Here is an 18884-nt window from a genome sequence, read left to right on the forward strand (position 1 = left end):
TGTTAATCAAGGAGTGTTTTGCTTTCAAACCCACATAGGCTTTAGAGCTCTGTTGACTCAATTGTTCATCTGTTTCATAATCTTCTAAAGTGGATGGCTTTCTTTTTCTGTCCGTAGAAAATTCTACAACAAAATTTGTTTCTTTTGTAACTATTATACATTATGTATGGTATAATGCCCAACAATGTGTCTGTTATCATAAATTAATGGACCGATCAGGTCTGATAATGTACATCTCACTGAGCAATATCACACTACTACTATGGTCACAAAAGGCATAAATATTATATCAATCATTGATTCTTTGAACTTTTTGTTTTTCTTTTTTTTTTTTTTTTTTGTTTAAAATTGTTTTTCAAAATAGTTATTTATATTTGATATGCGATGCGAGCTGTTGTCATGGTAACAGCTATGGAGCTTACACCGGCCTCTCTTGGCAACAGTGAAGGAAAGTTGTTTACATGCTGAACGTCATGATAAGTTAAACAAACCATCATTTCAGAGGGAAAGTTTGCCTCTTACTGCATGTTTTTTTCCCTCTAATGATAAAGCCAAAGTTTGTTTAAAAAAAACAAACAAACAAAAAAAAAACCAACAAAGTTTATATAGTTCAACTCCTCCGGTGTCACCTCCTCATGTCTCATCTCCTTCTTCCTACATGCCCTTCTTCCTGTCCTTTTTCCGTTGCCGGCTCTCAATTATGGAATAATATTCCAGCAGAACTGTGCATGATGTCGGACCTTAACAGTTTTTAAATGTTTTTTTAAAACACGCCTTTTTAGAATGGTTTTTACTGCTCAAAGTCTGTGGCATTTTATTCCATTTCATTTTATTTGTTTTATTGTATTCTTATTTATCTTTTACGCATTTTACTGCAGACTGCTTTTGTAGTTTGATGCTGTTTTTTTTTATGTTTTGTTCTTCATTTGTCTATTTTTTTAACTTTCTTCTTTCTTTTATTGTGAAGCACATTGGTATGCTAAAAGGAGTTGTAAAGTGCTTCATAAATAAAGTTCATTCATTCATTCATTCATTCATTCATTCATTCATTCATTCATTCATTCATTCATTCATTCATTCATTCTCTTATTCTCTTCTGCTTCATCCCAGTCTAAAAAAATGATCATTTTCACCTAACAGGTTGAAGGAAACTATCAAATCACTCGTCTTTTCTACTGACTTGCTGTTGTGATGAACTGTGGAATGTTGTACTGTGTGTATTATGTTACTAATAAGACATCTTTGGTCAATATTTTTTGGATTGCGCAGGAAAATATTTCCTGTTTTTTTTTTTATGTGTAGAATTACAAAACCATGGGCAGAAGTGTAAAAGTAGAGGTTTGAAGTCTGTAAACGTAAAAAAAAAACTTAAAAAAGCTCCTTCTTTACTTGTATTTTAATCTTTTACTGTACCATGTCACAAATTTAAATGGAAATTCCTTAAAGCTAAGCTATTCACTGCAATTGTAAGGTCTGATTAAAAATATATTAATTTTTTACTGGTCACAATTAATTATTCGCTCCAAAAAGCTTATTGCACAATATGTATTTATATATAAAAACCTTTTTTGCAAGTTTGTCTTTTTCTTAGGTGACCTTTGTAGCTTTGTAACACTTACTTGACATACTTTCAACTTAAATTGTGTAGGGATGTTGGTAAATCAGGGATGCAAACATATTTTATGCATAACTTACCTGTGAAAGACAAGGCATTTACTGTAAAAAATAAAAAAATACAATAAAATGGTTTTAATTGACTTTGTATATTTTTTGTCTTTTTTCCAAAGGTGACTCTTATTTTTAAACTTTTTTTTCTAATATTTCAGTTCTGAAATTATTCTTGTCCATCCATCCATCCTTTCAGAACCTGCTTTATCCCTCACATGGGTAGGGTACACCCTGAATAGGTCACCAGTCCATTGCAGCAATATTTATACCTCAAGGTAGAATTATGTGGAGGCCGGTATAGTATCACGTGTTCTTTATAGGCTTTACCAGTGATCAATTTGTCACATGTAAAATATCTTTGAAAAATGTCCATATTCAAAACAAATTTTGCTTTCAGTAGTACATTCACATGCATTTATGTTTGCAAAAGGGTTGAATATTGAGATCTTAGTGTTGTTTATGAGTAACAATTAGATAAAGAACAAACCTATAAGACTACATGATCGTTGGTCAACATGTTGTACTATCTGCTCACTTCAACTGCAGATTACATGTTTCTAGACCTAACAGTGTTTGTTTTGGACCGCGCTGATGCATATGGTGACAAATTTAACGTGAGAAGCAGTCCCACATAGCACAGATGCTTTGCAGGAGGGATGTGGAACCCCACACAAGATTAAACGTTGATAGCAACCCCTTGCACTTGACAGAAACCACCAGGTAAAATCCAATTCCTTGAAGTAAGGCTCCCCCTTTGTCAGTAAATTTTATCTTCCAACTGATTACATCGCTTAAGCATCCAGCCTCTGGCATTTTTTTTTCACCTCAGATTTTCAGTGCTTGGTATGCCCTTGAGCGTGTGTAAGTGAGGAAAAGTGAAGGCGAGAGGTTCAAAGCCTCTGCGCCGCTCTGTCATACACCACCGTGAAATATGAAATCTTGCAACCGATGTTTGTAAATCTCATTTCTGATCGTCTTTCACACTGCATTTCAGGCTTTCAATATATGTTTGCAGGACCCAAACTTGACTTGAAATGTATGAAATCACTGTTGGGTGAACTTCAAACTTTTTCTATTAGAATTTGACTTGACATTTATACTGAAAGGTTAAGAAACAAGTTTAAATGCCAATTGTTCAAAACTCAGCTCCTATCTATTAATAAAACATGGTTATTAGTCCATTTTGCATTTTCGGCTAATGAATAGCACTGTCATTAGTGTATTTTAATATTTTCAACCTCGATTGAAATTAATCACAATGTCGCTTGAGAGGAATCCTGTTTATCCATTTAGGCTTGCCTTACCCAGAGATAGATGTTAAGCATTAAGGTCATCCTTTGTGTAACTGTAGTCCTCATCTTGTATTTATCAACCTGGTGTCCCCTTAGGTTCCTGCTGTGCCCTCTTCACCCATTCCCCATGCTACCAGCCCTTAGATATGTCAGCACCAAGATGGCACGTAATCTATATTTTATTAGGGCTTGATATAATTGGTGGCAGCATGCGAAGGTCATGCCTTCAGGGACTTTTCCTCTTTTCCCTGATGTTTTCCAAGCTGAAACTCTTAAACACTCGTCTCGTCAAGAATGCGGGTAGGGGTCGATTACGCCGCTTTGACGGTCTGTAACAGGGTCACTGTTTAAAGTGGAGTGGAGTTCGCTGAAGCCTTGCAATCAGTCAAATGTATCTACTTTGAAAAACATGCAAAGGCGTTGATTCATACAACACAGAGACTCGGACAAGAGGGAATTTGGAAGCATAGGGGTCTCAAGATTGGAATGAATGGCTGTGTCCCAATTGTGAAGGATTGTAATGTTGCGTACACACTTTACATGTGATGAGCATGTGATGAGCATTCAGGAATGTGTTGAATGCATTTTTAGGTTATGGTGTTCAAACTGGACTGTCGCAGCCCAATACTAGCGCATGTACAGTTGGAAGAGGTTTGGTACGAAATTTGAAGTGGTGCAAGTCTCGCTTCTTTCTCATTTCTATTCCAATATGAGACACTTGGTGTCAAATAACCGCAAGTATTCATTTCTTCTTCATTATCACTTTTCAAACGGTTGACATTTCCATGAATAAAAAGGACCATACCCAAAGCTCACTACCAAATCCAAGTCCTTGGTTGGTCAATGTTTGACTGGTTTAGCTTTCAACACACAACCACTGGCCACACTTTTTGTACACAGGGCCCGAAAACAAAATTAAAATTTGAGTAACTCTGCTTGAAAATGAAAGTTTTGAGAACAGAATCCAGTGAAGTGCATCTGATCCCAGGCTCACACTGCATCCAGACTCCGGTATGTTCACGTGATAACCTGCCATTTATATAGGAAGTACTAGTAAACAAACTCTCATTCTGCCGTGATTTTGAATTACATTTACAATACTTCTTTTTCTGCGTGACTCGTCTTCATACAATCGGTAAGAATGGAGCTTCTATTAATACTTTTGTCTTATATGTGCTTAAATGTACATATTTGACTGTGTTACACTTACTGTGTAACAAGTAGGGGAGACTGGAGTTGCTTATCACGATGATGTAATGTTTACAACAGGGTGAAAACAACTAGTACAACTAAAAATACGTTTTATTTTAAAAAATGTACCTGTTGCACTTAACACTCACTTGCGTGATATCCAGTTTAGGTTGTTAATAGTCTTAACTTCAGAAAAAAGTGCTCCGGCTTGCTCTGGCATTCAACAAAAACGTTTTAAGCCAATGAAACGTATACGGAGCAACAGAGAGGCTGGTCCCGACTGGATGCAGTTTGAGTGCCTCTCGCACTTTTTAAGTTCCATTTAGACTCCAGCCTCTGGACTAGAGCCAAACCCGAGCCAGGGTGTGAGCCCAGGGTGAGTGTATTTGCATAGGCTTTTCATTTAAGTGGCCACTTGAATGCGCGTTATTGAGGGTGAGGTCAACGTAGCTTCACACGAGAAGGAATTTGTAAAAACAGTGGTCTGGAGATTAGAATGATGAGTGGTGTCAGAATTGTGAAGCACTTCAACTTTTTTAAAGGGATGAGCTTTTAAGTCAGTTCTTTCTTTCAACAATTACACATCATAGTTTAGAACGTTTCTGTTTCACTTAGTGTTTTTGGTTTCTGTCCATATTTTCTTTTCTTCCATGTCATTTTTCAGAACCACTCTCATTCATTTTCTGCCATGTAAAAATAGAGACTCCTGCTCCCGCATCTGTTTCCCAATCCTCTCAACGGCACAGTGGCTTCAATGAGCTTTATTGACATCAATCTTGCTAAATCAAATTATCAAAGCCTTGGGTTATAATAAAATTGTATAATTTAAAACAGAAAGAAGCAAATTAGTTTAGCTCCCTAAATGGAGGTTGCATTAAAAGATCAGAATGTATTTCTCCATCTTTCATTGATTTTTTTTTTTTGAATGAATGAAATTTATCCCAGCATAACTTTTATTTTATTGGTACAAATGTACAATTGTTCTCATTATCAAATTAGGTTATTGTGCTATAATTAATCATTTATTGCCATTAGAAATTAACTAAGATATCAGATACTTTTTGATGCATGAAAATCAATTCCTATAAGACAATCAGAGAAAAATAGATTGCATAAACATAAACACATTTGCAGATCAATTTGTTTACCATTAGTTAATCTTAATTAATCTTATGAAAACTTCATCCGAGTCGTTGTAGGACCACATCAGTCCTCGCTCATTACTTATTCAGAGCGGATGGAGAACAAAGTATGAAATACCTTTATGATCTTCTGCACCCTGTGTCTCTTTATCAGCAATTCCTCGACTGAGTTTTTCATCACTTAGAGGTTGGTGAAGGACATCTACAGACCATCATTTCACCAGTTTTGTCATCACCTCCTCTCTTCTTTCTCTCCTGGGAGCAGGAACAGTTAATGCTGACATGGAAGCTTCTATACCTTTGTCCTTTTCTTCAGCGTTATCAATCAACTCCGCTCGCATGCACTGCGGTGCACGCTCCTCGTCCACGTGGTTTCACTCTGGAGGAAACATATCCAAAAAAAATTGCAACAAGCTGCAGCCATCAGACTTTGACCCAACGATGTTCCTGCACTTTAACTACCCTTCTCCCTCTAAGAGGGTTGCAACCTTGTGACTTATACTGTCACTTCATCTTCTACATAGAAGTTGGTTGCAGCCTTGTCATTCTCAGTGGGTCTCTTCGTCCTAAGTGCTGCTCTGTCTTCCTCCTCCCTCTATCCGTCAGCCCCTCTTGGAGTTCCTCAGCGTGTCGACACTGACGTTCAACACGACTTGATGCTTTTAAATACATCGAGTACATTGATGTTCTTCACGGAAGTTGTACTTTTCCCACGTCTGCTTCCAATCCTATAATTCTGAAAGGGTTCACTTAGATTCACTCAACCACATTCACTCTTACTAATTATTATTTTGTAATTGACTTTAAATACATACATACAATTCATGTAGTGATATATTTTTCAGTTACTTTTGGGGGCAGTTTTACAGCCTTAAACAATCTGTAGTCCTACTTCGCGTGTTTCTTTTGTCGTGGGTTGTTTCTAGAATGTTACAAACAAGTTCTAGAATTACTGTGACCACGGTTAGTCTAACTGACAGGCACATCTGTCTCTTCAGTTTTGCTCAATGCGCCTTATAGTTTAGTGTCGTATGACATAATTTCAAATATAGACCTTTTATTGACGGTGTGCCCTAGAATGGAAAATGTGGTAGAAAAAAATAAAATAGTTTTTAACAGTTTTAACTTTTTGGACCTTTCACAATCAGAAATAAAATAAAGTATTAATCAAATCATGTTGCCTTTTAATGCCAGACAGACATATCTTTTTATTAATGTCTCTCCAGATTCTAATTTAAATGACTGATTTCTCTATTCGTGTTCATTGAAGATGCTCGTGATGCCCTTTATAACATTTGCCCTTTACAAATTAATTACATTTTCTGCTGGCAGGTCTGACTTGAGTCTCTTATCTGCTTTCATTCACAGGAATTCTATTAGAAAAGAAGGCGGCGTAAACAAAATACTTTTTTTTTTTGTTTTTGTTTCCCAGAGCCACTTGTTTTCAGCCACGAGTCAAATATAACATTTGAAGCTCAATTAAAATATAATTTTAAATACAGGCGCACTATGGTAATCACACTTAGGAAAGGTTTTAATTTATTCATCTACACTGATTAAGTGCATGGAATTGCTCCAGCCACTTCCTGTGTTAAACGTCAGTTAATTATCTGAGAACATTGGATGGAACAATTAATAAAGCTGTGGGTAATGACATGGTACCAGAGGGGGAACCGCAGGGTATGGACCAGCTGAAAGAAACTTGCTTCATTCGTAGCCCCTCCAGTTTGAACCAGCAACAGGATTGCTTTAAAACTAGACTTTCAAGGACAAAGTCCCGTTGTTCCTTCTCAGGCCAAGTTTTATTGATATTTGAAAAAGAATTAGAACAAAGTGATCGCTCATGTGACTCAAAAGGGCAGTGCTGAGTGGATAAATCACAGCACATGTGATCTATTGTGGATAAAACATCTCTGTCAGAAGTTTGAGTTGTCTGTCTTTAGAGGGAGTTGAAGGGCATCTGCAGCTCATCACTTACTGTACCTTGACATTTATTCCCCTCCATACGCCAAAAGAGACTAACACACTGCTCTGTCCCTTACAATTAAAGCATTATTTCATACTGCTGAGCACACGTGCATAAGCATGTCTTTTAATCTATTTTTTTGTCATAATAATTCTTTCAAGCATTGTCTAGTGCTTTTTTTTGTGGCCATGTATGTGTGTATATATATATATATATATATATATATACTCATAGTCTCTTAGTCTTTGGATGTAAAAAGTAAAACAATTACTATTGCTTACTACAGTATTGAAAGTAACTCATAAAAATATCAAACTTAGCATTGATATATAGACATAAATATAAATAATGTCTGGTTTTATATTCAGCTCTGACCCATTTTGACTTTTTTTCTCACTTTACAAGAAAGTCATGCCAAGTGTGAATCTAACCTAAATACATCAACATCACACAATGTGGATTTTTTTTTTCATTAAAGTTTTTAAATTGCTTTGTGTAAACAATCTTCCACCAATCACCTTTATTTACTCACAGCAAATACAATACATGTTTTCATTTGCTTAGATAAAGTGAGAAAAGCTTGTGATGTCAATTGTCTTTTTTAGACCTGGGGTGTATTTTTAGACAGAGGTCCCACCCCCCAAATCTGACAAAAACTGGCCTCTTGAGTCAAGCAGAGTGGCAGTGATTCATAGTTCAGCCCAAAGTCCCCGTCTCCCAAAGTCCCTCATAATTAAGGTTGAAGCATATGGCGTTGTGACCACATAAGCACAGAGGTATCTGATGAACTTTTTTTGATATCTTAGTCTAAATACTTGGCTTTCAGATCTGTAGATATTGTCTTTATTCATTGTGCATTTTCTAAAGCATTTCACCTGTCAATAGGCTTGTTTATTTTTTTGAATTGGCTTCCAGTTTTGTGAGTCTCATTGCTTTTCAGTGTACCATTTTTAATGAGCTATTGGGTGCACTGTCTCTAATACATATATTAGTCATGTATCCCAAAATGCCACCCCACGGTGACCTAAATGCAAGTTTTTCAGCAAATTTGACAGGTGGCTGCACGATGATATTTGTAATCAGGAAGTAGCGTTAGCATTTTTACACGCAGCACGGTGGCTGCTGAGGTTTTAAGAAAAAAAAAAAAAATTTTATAGCAATCATTTTTTCTAAAAGTTAATATCGGTCTATGGCCACCCGGGCACATATTGAGGTCATGTGGTGGCAGTCCAGTGACAGCCATGGATGATGTAATTAGGAAAAATGGGCGACAGCTGGGAGACCACAAGTCGATGGCAGCAGAATTGCCGGCCGGCAGCAGCTCTGACTTGACGATGTATAAATGCCTCCGGATGGCGGACATCAATATCAAGTACCCCCACCCGCCAGGTGCCCAGTAGCCAGAAGGGCCACCTGACTTCTACCATCTACATTCATGACCACATCAACGATTTTCAATAAAAATCAGACACAACAAGAAAATCTGAAAGATACTGCCAATACTTCCCCATTTCCCGGTTAAATTTGTATTTGTGACAGCAGCCTAACCAGATTATTTTCAAATGTATATCTTATATAAGCCACACCAAATTATACTTTACAATAATATTTAGCCTAACCTTTTGACAAGGAGTTGTCTACATCTCAAAATTCCCTTGACATCAGTAAGCTCAACCATAGTTAATTTCTATATATAACACACTGTCATTAAAATATATATATATATATATATATCTCAAAATAAGATTTTTAAGTATGTCTTATAGTGCAGAAAATATGGTAACTAGACTAGTATATTTGCACTGCTTAACACAGTGTCAAAGAGTTTTATCAGTTTCCAACCTGTATCGTATCAAACCATGAAATATCCAACTTTGAGAATTAAAGGTGAATAAATAAAACACATAAAGGTTGCCTTAGGTCAAGAAAATGAAATATCCATCATGTCTGCAACATATCATTCTACCACCTGTAAGATTCATCCTGTTCCTATCAGAGAGAATGCATAATATGAGCATTTGGAGAAATATCAACCATTTTTAAAATCTTCTACTCCAGCGGCAGCTAAGCACTAAACCGTATTACATGATTGCCTGAAGGATAAGAAATCTCCATTATTAATACTTCTAAAAGTAATTTTAATTTGTGGTAAACCATGGAAACGTTTTGGCCTTGCTTAATGGAAGGATCACACGTGGCGCCTAATTAACTTCTTTTGAAGTCTAACATTTTGTCATCCGAAAGCTTTTAGTGTTTCCTATTTAGATTTCTCTTCCTTTTCTTTTCCGCTGAGTTTCCCACTAAATCATTAGTGCCCGGACTGATCCGAGAGCAAAACGGACCACAGGTGGGACTAGTTAATGGGGTTCTGTGAGCCGTAAGATTACTTCCCTACACCACTTCTTTCCTATGAATCTTCTTTAGAAAGAAGCGCTTAAAAAACAAACAACTTTCCAACAAACCAGAACTGTTTAGGCAAGCTGCGGTTTTATTGTCAGAAATGAGCAAGCTCTGCATCTGTCTCACACTCTTGGCCCCAGGGGGACAGAGTTACAAATGTTAACAAGAGAACTCAATTTACATTCTCCAATCTGTTTTAGTGTAGCACACTCCTTTTTGTATTTGGGGAAAAATTGCTCTTTTTCTGCCTTTATTGGAAATTATAAGTCATTCTTAAACCTGGTTTTCTTTCCATTTGCTTTCATTTATTTTTAATAGGTTCAAAACCAGAATCCATTCTAATCTATTCCATTCTTCTTAAGTGTTCTTACTTGTGACAGGCACACACGTACACTTAATTGTCTGCATGTTTTTAAATGAAGTAGTCATATTATATTACTGGGATTTTTATTCTTTTGCGCCCTTTTTTGGGGGGCTAACGTGCTTCGAATAAAAAACGGGAAATCAAAAATCTGATATATTGAATATTTCATTGTTTTTCAGAAACATGGATAAAAAACTGGAGACCCATGATTGCGATATTTTTAAGAAGATGTCAGTAATACTGTTCTGCTTTAATAAATGCTGATTTTATACAAGTAAATATATACACTGCATATATGTATACTGTATACACAAGATAAATAGCTTCCAGGTAGAGATGAGGGGCAATAAAAAAAATGCAGCTTTACATGAACAGTTTCCATATCATGGTGCATTATCATTCTGGGTCATTGCAGTAGGTGGGTGATTGGAATAGGAGAGGGGCATTGTAGGGGGGCTAATGGAGGCCACAGCTCATGAAAAGGAGTTGGTCTTCAGTCCTAATGGGAAAAGCAATGAATTCCAAGACTCCTGATAAGGGATTAGGGCTTAGGTGAGACTAAAGACTAAATCAGAAGCAGGCTTAGGCGTTGACCTATAATAGTAAGAGCATGGGTCAGGTTGTAAAAAGGAGGGGTTTGTATTGGCAAGAGTCTGGCGACACAATACATATCCCTATACGTGTCCCACGATACGATTCGCGATACACTCCAAGACTGTTCTCGAACGATTTTTTATTTTTGTTTTTAAAGTATTATTTAGAAAAAAAAATAAAACCTGCACGAATATTTAAGGGGCCATCATATGAAAATTCTACTTTTTGAGGTCTTAAGTGCATTATACTGTTCATTCCTCACTATAAATAACCCCAAAGCAGTATTTTGATCAGTTCATGCATTTAAGAGTAATCTTCTTAAAACCTGCACTCTCTGTCTGCAGCAACCTCTCTCATATCCACAAAACCGAGTGGGTGGTATTGTGCTGACGTCAGCATGATGTGAACTGCCCCCCTTCAGGAAGAGTCTGCTCTGCACTCAATTTCTCCACAGAACAGGCGGTGATCTGCAAAAAAAAATTTTCTGAGAAAAAATTCCAGGAAAAATGTCAAATGGACAGAAGTGCTCTTAGAAGAGAAATTATTTTTTTCTGGTAGCTGAGGTTCCAAAGGGTTAAAAATAAACATACTAAATGTACAATTTTGTGTGTGATTTCATATTGTGATTATTTGCAGATAATAAGTAAATACTGTAACAAAAAAATAATAATAATATTAATCACGATTAATCACAATTAATTATTTCCAGGTTTGTGATTAATTAGTTTTTTTTTAATCGATTCATGACCCTAAATTAGAAATTGTCATGTCAGCATTTTAAATCAATGCAAGTATCACCAAACAAAAAATCACGATATATCGCCAAACTGATTTCCCCCTAATACCTGCGTAAAAAGGATAGCTTTGCAACTTTAGGCCACTCTTATTTACAAAAAAGTCCTTTCATTTGCTTGTTATATCAAATATATACAGATAACTCAGATGTGTGCACAATGATTAATCACACATCAAAAACAACACTAGTTGGGGAAATGAACTTTGATCCTCCTTCCTCGATTCACTTCCCGATAGATTCTCTACAGTCTCTCAGACTTTGGAGATATTGATTTGACTTTATTTTGATTTATGTAACTGCCGTTTCAACCCAGAGCTAAACTGTCCCAGAGCTTTGAGTTAAAAAAAAGTCTGTTGAAAGAATTCCCCTTCCTTACTGTTGACCCATGTACATAATTTATTTTTGTCTTTGGAAAATAGTTGGTTTAATCCTCTATGTAGCAAAGAGAAATATGAGTAAATACAGTAATGCAAGATTCAAACTGCTTTATTGCATTAAAGCACTCCACAAAAACATATTTTTATGCTTGTTTTTTTTTTGTTTTTTTTTTAGAAGAAATGGGCACCATAAAGTCTATAATTTATATTCTCTGGTCAATTTTTTCTTTCCCAATGATTTAGCATCTTCTTCTCCATGCATGTATTTCCTGTGTCTCTGTGCTCCATGGCAACTTACCCAATCAAGAAAAGCACCTTTTGTTGTCATAAATACATCTATAAAGATATGACCTTAAATTCAAATTGAAGGTGCAGTGGTGTATTATTATACTTTTCCCTAGAAGCATGTTATTTGTATTAGCAATAATTGAAAATAATTGACTAATTGGAACACAGGGATTTCTCTCTAAAAGCAATTTTACGAGTATAAAACGAAAACCTCAAGGTCCAATTTTTTATTCTAAAATGATCAACTTGCTAATAAGTCTTTTTGTAGTAGATAGAGAACAGTGTGTTCTGTTTGCAGAAAAGGATGAACCAAGAGAAGCTGGCAAAGACCAATTAGAAAAAAAACACATATTGCGGGGTAATTACTCTTCCTCTTTGAGATGGACGTTTTGCAAATTATAGATCCTTTTATTAAGTATAAAAGAAAAGAATGGGAACAAATGTGAGAGTTATATTTTTTCTTAATTAAAAAAGGAGATATCTGCTCCGCTTTGACAGTGATGTTTACATTTAGGCCACCATTCCCATCTTAACTCTGACCAAGTTCAAATTTGGAATAAAAGTTGATCCCTATTTTTGTGTCTGGAATGAAGTTAGACTCTGAATAAGCCACATATGAGGAAAATCTCAACAAGTAAATACACTATATGCAATGGAAGGGTCACTGGCTTACTTTAATGTAATTTTATGTATTACAATGTACAATTACAATGTGGGCAAATGTTATAAAGGGCATCACGAGCATCTTCAATGAACACGAATAGAGAAATCAGTCATTTAAATTAGAATCTGTAGAGACATTAATAATAAGATATGTGTGTCTGGCATTAAAAGGCAACATGATTTGATTAATACTTTATTTTATTTCTGATTGTGAAAGGTCCAAAAAGTTAAAACTGTTAAAAACTATTTTATTTTTTCTACCACATTTTCCATACTAGGGCACACCGTCAATGAAAGGTCTATATTTGAAATGATGTCATACGACACTAAACTATAAGGCGCATTGAGCAAAACTGAAGAGACAGATATGTATGTCAGTTAGACTAACTGTGGTCACAGTAATTCTAGAACTTGTTTGTAACATTCTAGAAACAACCCACAACAAAAGAAACCCACAAAGTAGGACTACAGATTGTTTAAGGCTGTAAAACCACTGACTACACACTTTATAGTAACGTTTTTCTCAAACATAAACTCACATGTTTTCATACTTTTTTCTCTTGTTTAAACTCTCAAAGTTCAAACCTTTGTAGAAAAAAAAGTATATGGACTAGAATAGAATAGAATAGAATAGAATAGAATAGAATAGAATAGAATAGAATAGAATAGAATAGAATAGAATAGAAAAGGGACAAACTTTTTTCTGGGTTATATTAACTCAGGGAAAAAATAAATAAACACAAATTGGGTTGGAAGGAAACTACTATAACCCCAAAAAATTTGTTTTGGCCCCGAAAGTAACTGAAAAATATATCCCTACACGAATAACCCAAGGTTTGGGTTGAGAAGAGAAAATAAGAGTGGATAGAATGAAAACAGAAATCTGCTCACTATCAGAGATTTAGCTAACTAAACATTTTTAAAAATTACATTAAAATACATTAAAGGAAGCTTCATAGATTAACAGCTTTTTATCTTTTTTTTTTTTTTTTTTTTGCTGTGGGTTTTGACGAGACATTTCCACGCCTTATATTTTCACAAAAGATCTCAGCTCAGCCCTGACCAGAGCCTTTTCTCTGAAAAACTCTGGCAGCAGCTGCACGGGGAGCGAACCTAAACTTGGGATGTTTGCAAAGTGAAGTTGGGTCAAATTAATCATTTTGTCAGACAATGAGAGCAGAGCACCCCAGGGCTAAAAGGGAGACAAGGCCTTTCAGCTCCAAGAAGAATATGCTGCGCTACAGTATATGTTTTCGGGGTTGTTGTTCATTTTCACTAAAGGAGACAGAGACGGGAATGGGGAACTTATGTAGTGTAGTGCTCTCACTCTCTTGATGCCACTGAATATGGCTATAGTGCAGAGAAGCCATTTCCCATAAGAGGGGATAAATGGATGAAGCTGAAGGTGAGGACAAAGCAGGAACATCACATTTAGAGGATTATTCATCAAGTTCATAGACGGTGTCAGGCCTCGGCCAAATGCTGCACCTTCACAGCACCATTGTAAACATACTGTTACAGCCCCTGTTGTTTCCTTAATACTTGAATGTCACTTGTCATTTGCACTGACGTTTTAAAGGCTACAAGAGAACAACCGCAGTTGCATTTGCTGCTTTAGCTTAGTGTTATTCCTCTGTAATTCAAAACAAGTCTCTCCAACTTTAATTTTCGTGTTTATGTTCTTTTCAAACTCCTTCCAAGGTTAACACTAAAAGATGACACTGTGACTAAAAAGAAACATGTTCAGCAGACCAAAGAGTCAAAGTAAACCAAAAAGAGTAAATAACGTTATGTCCATGTCGCACTGCCGCTATGTACGATTTGTGGGTTTTGCACAGATAAAAAAGTAGTCAAACGTCAATATACGTGGAAAAGAGAAAAAAGTTGTAGTCTTTTACGTGAATTTTTTCCCAAATGTATCACAAATGGACCACATTAAAACCACGGAATAAGTTAAACTAAACGGACAATGCTCCCATAATGAGGTTGATCATTTTTCCTCCTCCCACACTTGTCTGGAGTGTCAAGTTTATGTATACATTTTTGATATGCCTCGAAAGAAAGGCATCCATCCATCCTCTCCCTCTCATCCAGGACCGGGTCGTGGGGGCAGCAGTCTAAGCAAGGATGCCCAGAGTTCCCTCTCCCCGGTCACACCCTCCACCTCCTCTGGGGGAGCCCCAAGTGGGAGCCCCGAGCCACCACAGCTGGCTCCTCTTGATGTAAAGGAGAAGTGGCTCTACTCTGAGCTCTCTCTGGTTGAACGAGCTTCTCACTCTATCTTTTATGCCTCGTTTCCACTGAGTGGTCCAGAGCGGACTGGACTTTTGAGCGATTCCATAGAAAAATAGAATAGACCTGTTAGGGCGGAGCTTCTGCTGTCACACAATGTTACCCATTGATTGGCGGAATGGTTTTACGACAACAGAAAGCATCCGACCAGCGCTTCTCCCGACTCAAGATCCAAGTTGTCTTTTCGGCCGAATCCACAGAGATCCCCCTCCCGCTGTATCCATCCCACCCGACCTCCGCAAGGGAAGGATGTCCATTACTGATCCATACTCATCAAAAAACTTCTGATCGGGCTTTGTAAAACATTTGTTGAAGAACACTGGAGTTTTGCTCAACATAAAGATACAGAACAATAGACTGTTCTGCAGCATAGAGGCTGGCTTCATCCATTATAAAGACCTGCTCAGGATTATAATTATATATATTTTTTTTATTTTCCATCTGTTTCTGAGTCAGCTGATTATATAATCTTTTTTGTTGTTTTGACACACAGCTGTGTCATTGGTCTACACCCCGCATGCTTTTTGATGGTCCAATGCTCAATGGAAACCCTCTTCAATTGCCCGGACCATTCTAAACCGGCCAAGAGGAGATTGGTCTGGTCCGTACTGGAAATAAGGCATGAGGAAGCGCTCAGCCACACTCTGGAGGAAACTCATTTCAACCACTTCTTGTCGGGACCTCGTTCTTTTGGTCATGACCCAGAGTTTATGACCATATATTGAGTACTGGAATGAAGATCGAGAGTTTAGCTCTCTCTTCATCACAATGGACCTCTGGAGCGACCGCATTACGGCTTTAATCTGCCTGCCGATCTCGTGCTCTGATATTCCCTCACTCGTAAACGAGACTCCAAGATATTTAAACTGCTCCACCTGAGGCAGGAGCACTCCACCCATCAAGAGAAAGGAATCACACGTAAACTTGATGTGCAAAACATGTTCAGTCTTCATAGTTTTAATGTATTGATTTAATTGTAAATTTGAGAAAAAAAAATTCTCAAAGTGGCAATTTCTGAGGACATTTTCCTTGAAATCAAACACTTATTTTTAAAAATGCTGAAGCCTGACAAATGTTTCCATTGGTCTCATACACAAAAGCCCCTCCCCCCACTGAGGTTTTTCTGTTTTTTGCTCTTTCCTTTTCACTAGTGCTATCCAAAATGCCATATCCAGATGTACCCGTTAAGACGGTGGGGGTAGTAACAGTGATATATGGCTGTAATCCCACTGCTGCAGCATGACACGCCTGTCAGTTGCCATGGGAGACTGCATGATTTATATTCCGTTGGTCTTCACATAGCTTGATATAAGTAATGTCAAAGGCCTGACTTTGCAATATTATGTAAAATTGACGAGGTTGTGCCTCTGATTTGACAGAGACTTTATTCACAAGGAAAAATGTTGTATAAAAATCATTTAATATCCAGAGCTTTTCCCCAAAGGAGACGAAGCTGAGTTTATGCATTCGATGCGCACGCTATGCAGCGAGAATCTGCGTTCCGTCACTTGCTGTATCTATAATTGATCTGTTAAAAAAGGAGGCAGATTGGTCCTTTTAACAACCTCTCAACACAGCTGGGTCTCAGCTTTTCTCGTAAGTGATGAATGTTACCTCCCCTCAATGCACGCCGCCGCGTGTCACACCTTATCTGCCGCAGACTTTGATCTTCTAAATACAAAGCAAGATTGTTAGTGCGGCACAAAGCCCACGTAAAGTTTAACATATTGAGAAGTGCGCGGCAGAGAGGAAAAAAAGAAACCGTTTACATATACGTAACTACTTGAGACAGAAGAGATGGGCATTATTGATTTCAGCGGGGAAAGGTCTGTCAAACGAGAGAAAATCAATGCCTGTAATATATCGGGGTTGAAAGGAACGCTGTGTTAAAAGCAAAGGGAAACTATTACGGCACCATTGTGTATCGATATAGACAAGTGGAGTGTTACTTTTTCTGGATGTCAGCCCAGACGCAAAATGTGAAATATGTCTTTATTGAAGAGAGTTGATATTTGACATGCAATTTATTTATTGAATGCTTACTGAAACATCCGTCATTTTCCTCTTTTAAATGGCAAACTTCCAATTGAACTATCTTTTTTTAAAAGGTCACTATAAAATTGTTTTAGTTTTTTACCGTTTAAAAGAGGCTTCATAATCTCAACTGAGGTTTAAAACAAAAAAAAAAACAGAAGTAGAATAACTGACTTTTTTCACATAAAATAAAATAGTCATGGAGATAAACAAAATACCTTATGTTCTTTAAAGTACACAAGCTGACATTCGATGGAGTATTAGGGCCACTATAATAACATTATTTACGAGAATAAAGTTGTAAACTTACAAAAATAGTCCTATTTTTTTGGAGAATAGGTCATATATTTATGTGAAAAAAATTGTAATTTTATCTGAATAAAGTTGTAACTTAATGAGAAAAAGAAGTATAATTTTACAAGAAAAAAGCCCTGCTTTTTTTTAACATATAGTTGGTTGTGTAAGCCTTGATCCACATTAAGTGTCCACTAAATTCATCAACGTGTAATTAAGGCATAAACGGCGGAAAATCATCTTGTAGGTCAAGAATCTTCTTCTAAAGAGACAAACTTCCTTCAAATTCTTTTCAATGTCCTTCTACATAATAAAACGGATATTTGATAGATATTATTACACATAATAAAAACTATTTTGATTCACTAAAAGACCATTTGTGATCCTAATTGTGAAAATGAGGGAGTAGCTGCTTGCAATGAGCTCCATGTATCTCACTGCGTTTCCATTGACTATGAATCTGAGGAAATTTGATTTGTCATTATATTTTTTCATTTATATTTTTCTTTGTAAACAGGCTTTTGTTTCATCAAAATATTACTTTAATCAAAAACATTATCAATTTATAACAGATGAAATTATTACTTTATTATCATAAAATATTGACCCTTTTTCTCACAACTCTACGAGTTTCATCTAAAAAAAAAACATGACTTTTTTTCCTGTAACTTTACAACTTTATTCTAGTAAATGTTTTACTTTGAATCTTATTATTTTATGACTTTATTCTCGCACATTTATTTATTTATTATGGCAGCCTTAAATACTCTTTTGTACCAATTAGTGGAATTCCAACATAAAACGACGAGGATCAGGAACAATTACAAAAAAAAAAAAAAAATAGAGTGAAGTCATAAAAGAACAGCAGTAAAGAAGAGCAAATATTAGGATTAAGTGATGCACAAAAGAAACTTGGAGGAATATATGTTGTGAGAGGTTTAAAAAAAGGGATTTTTTTTATTTAAAAAATGTGTGAAATTACCCAGAAATATCTTAGTCTGAGACATAATATGAGCCTCTAAAAGCAATGTAGCAAGGACTTTAGGTTTTTCTTTAACATATCTTCATATCTTGCAAATAATATGTAATCTGATCTTTTGTGTTATACATGTTTTTTTTTTGTCAAATTAAATGACTGTTGGAGAAATTTTAGGATTTTTATGCAGTAATACTAGCCGTAAATGAGTAGAAAAGGCTGGAGAACATAATCATAGATAAGAAGCCTTAAACATTTTCTGCTTTGCATTAATTTAAATGTATATTAAAACAATAATAATGAAAAGGGAAATAATGTAAATTTACTTTATTAGTGTTACTACATCGTCAAAGAAATAATGGATCAGTTGTGTAGCACTATTTATGAGAGCTTGAATTTTTAAATGTGTGTACACATTATGTTATATTTATGCACACACTTCAAACACAGCCAGGACGGCGTACACAGAGTGCGTGGTGACGCTTTGGGGTCAGTTTTGTTTTATAGCAGATTGAGATCTAGTTTTGAATGAAGCTCCGTCTCCGTG

At 36.2% G+C, this 18884-nt stretch overlaps 1 protein-coding gene across 6 annotated transcripts in view; it reads left to right on the forward strand.

Annotated features, from left to right (window-relative positions):
* Positions 1-18884, forward strand: part of astn1 (astrotactin 1) — a 373519-nt gene that overhangs the window by 205890 nt on the left and 148745 nt on the right. The window lies entirely within an intron of this gene.

This window comes from Oryzias melastigma, linkage group LG17 (assembly GCF_002922805.2).
Source record: "Oryzias melastigma strain HK-1 linkage group LG17, ASM292280v2, whole genome shotgun sequence".
Classification (NCBI taxonomy): Eukaryota; Metazoa; Chordata; class Actinopteri; order Beloniformes; family Adrianichthyidae; genus Oryzias; species Oryzias melastigma.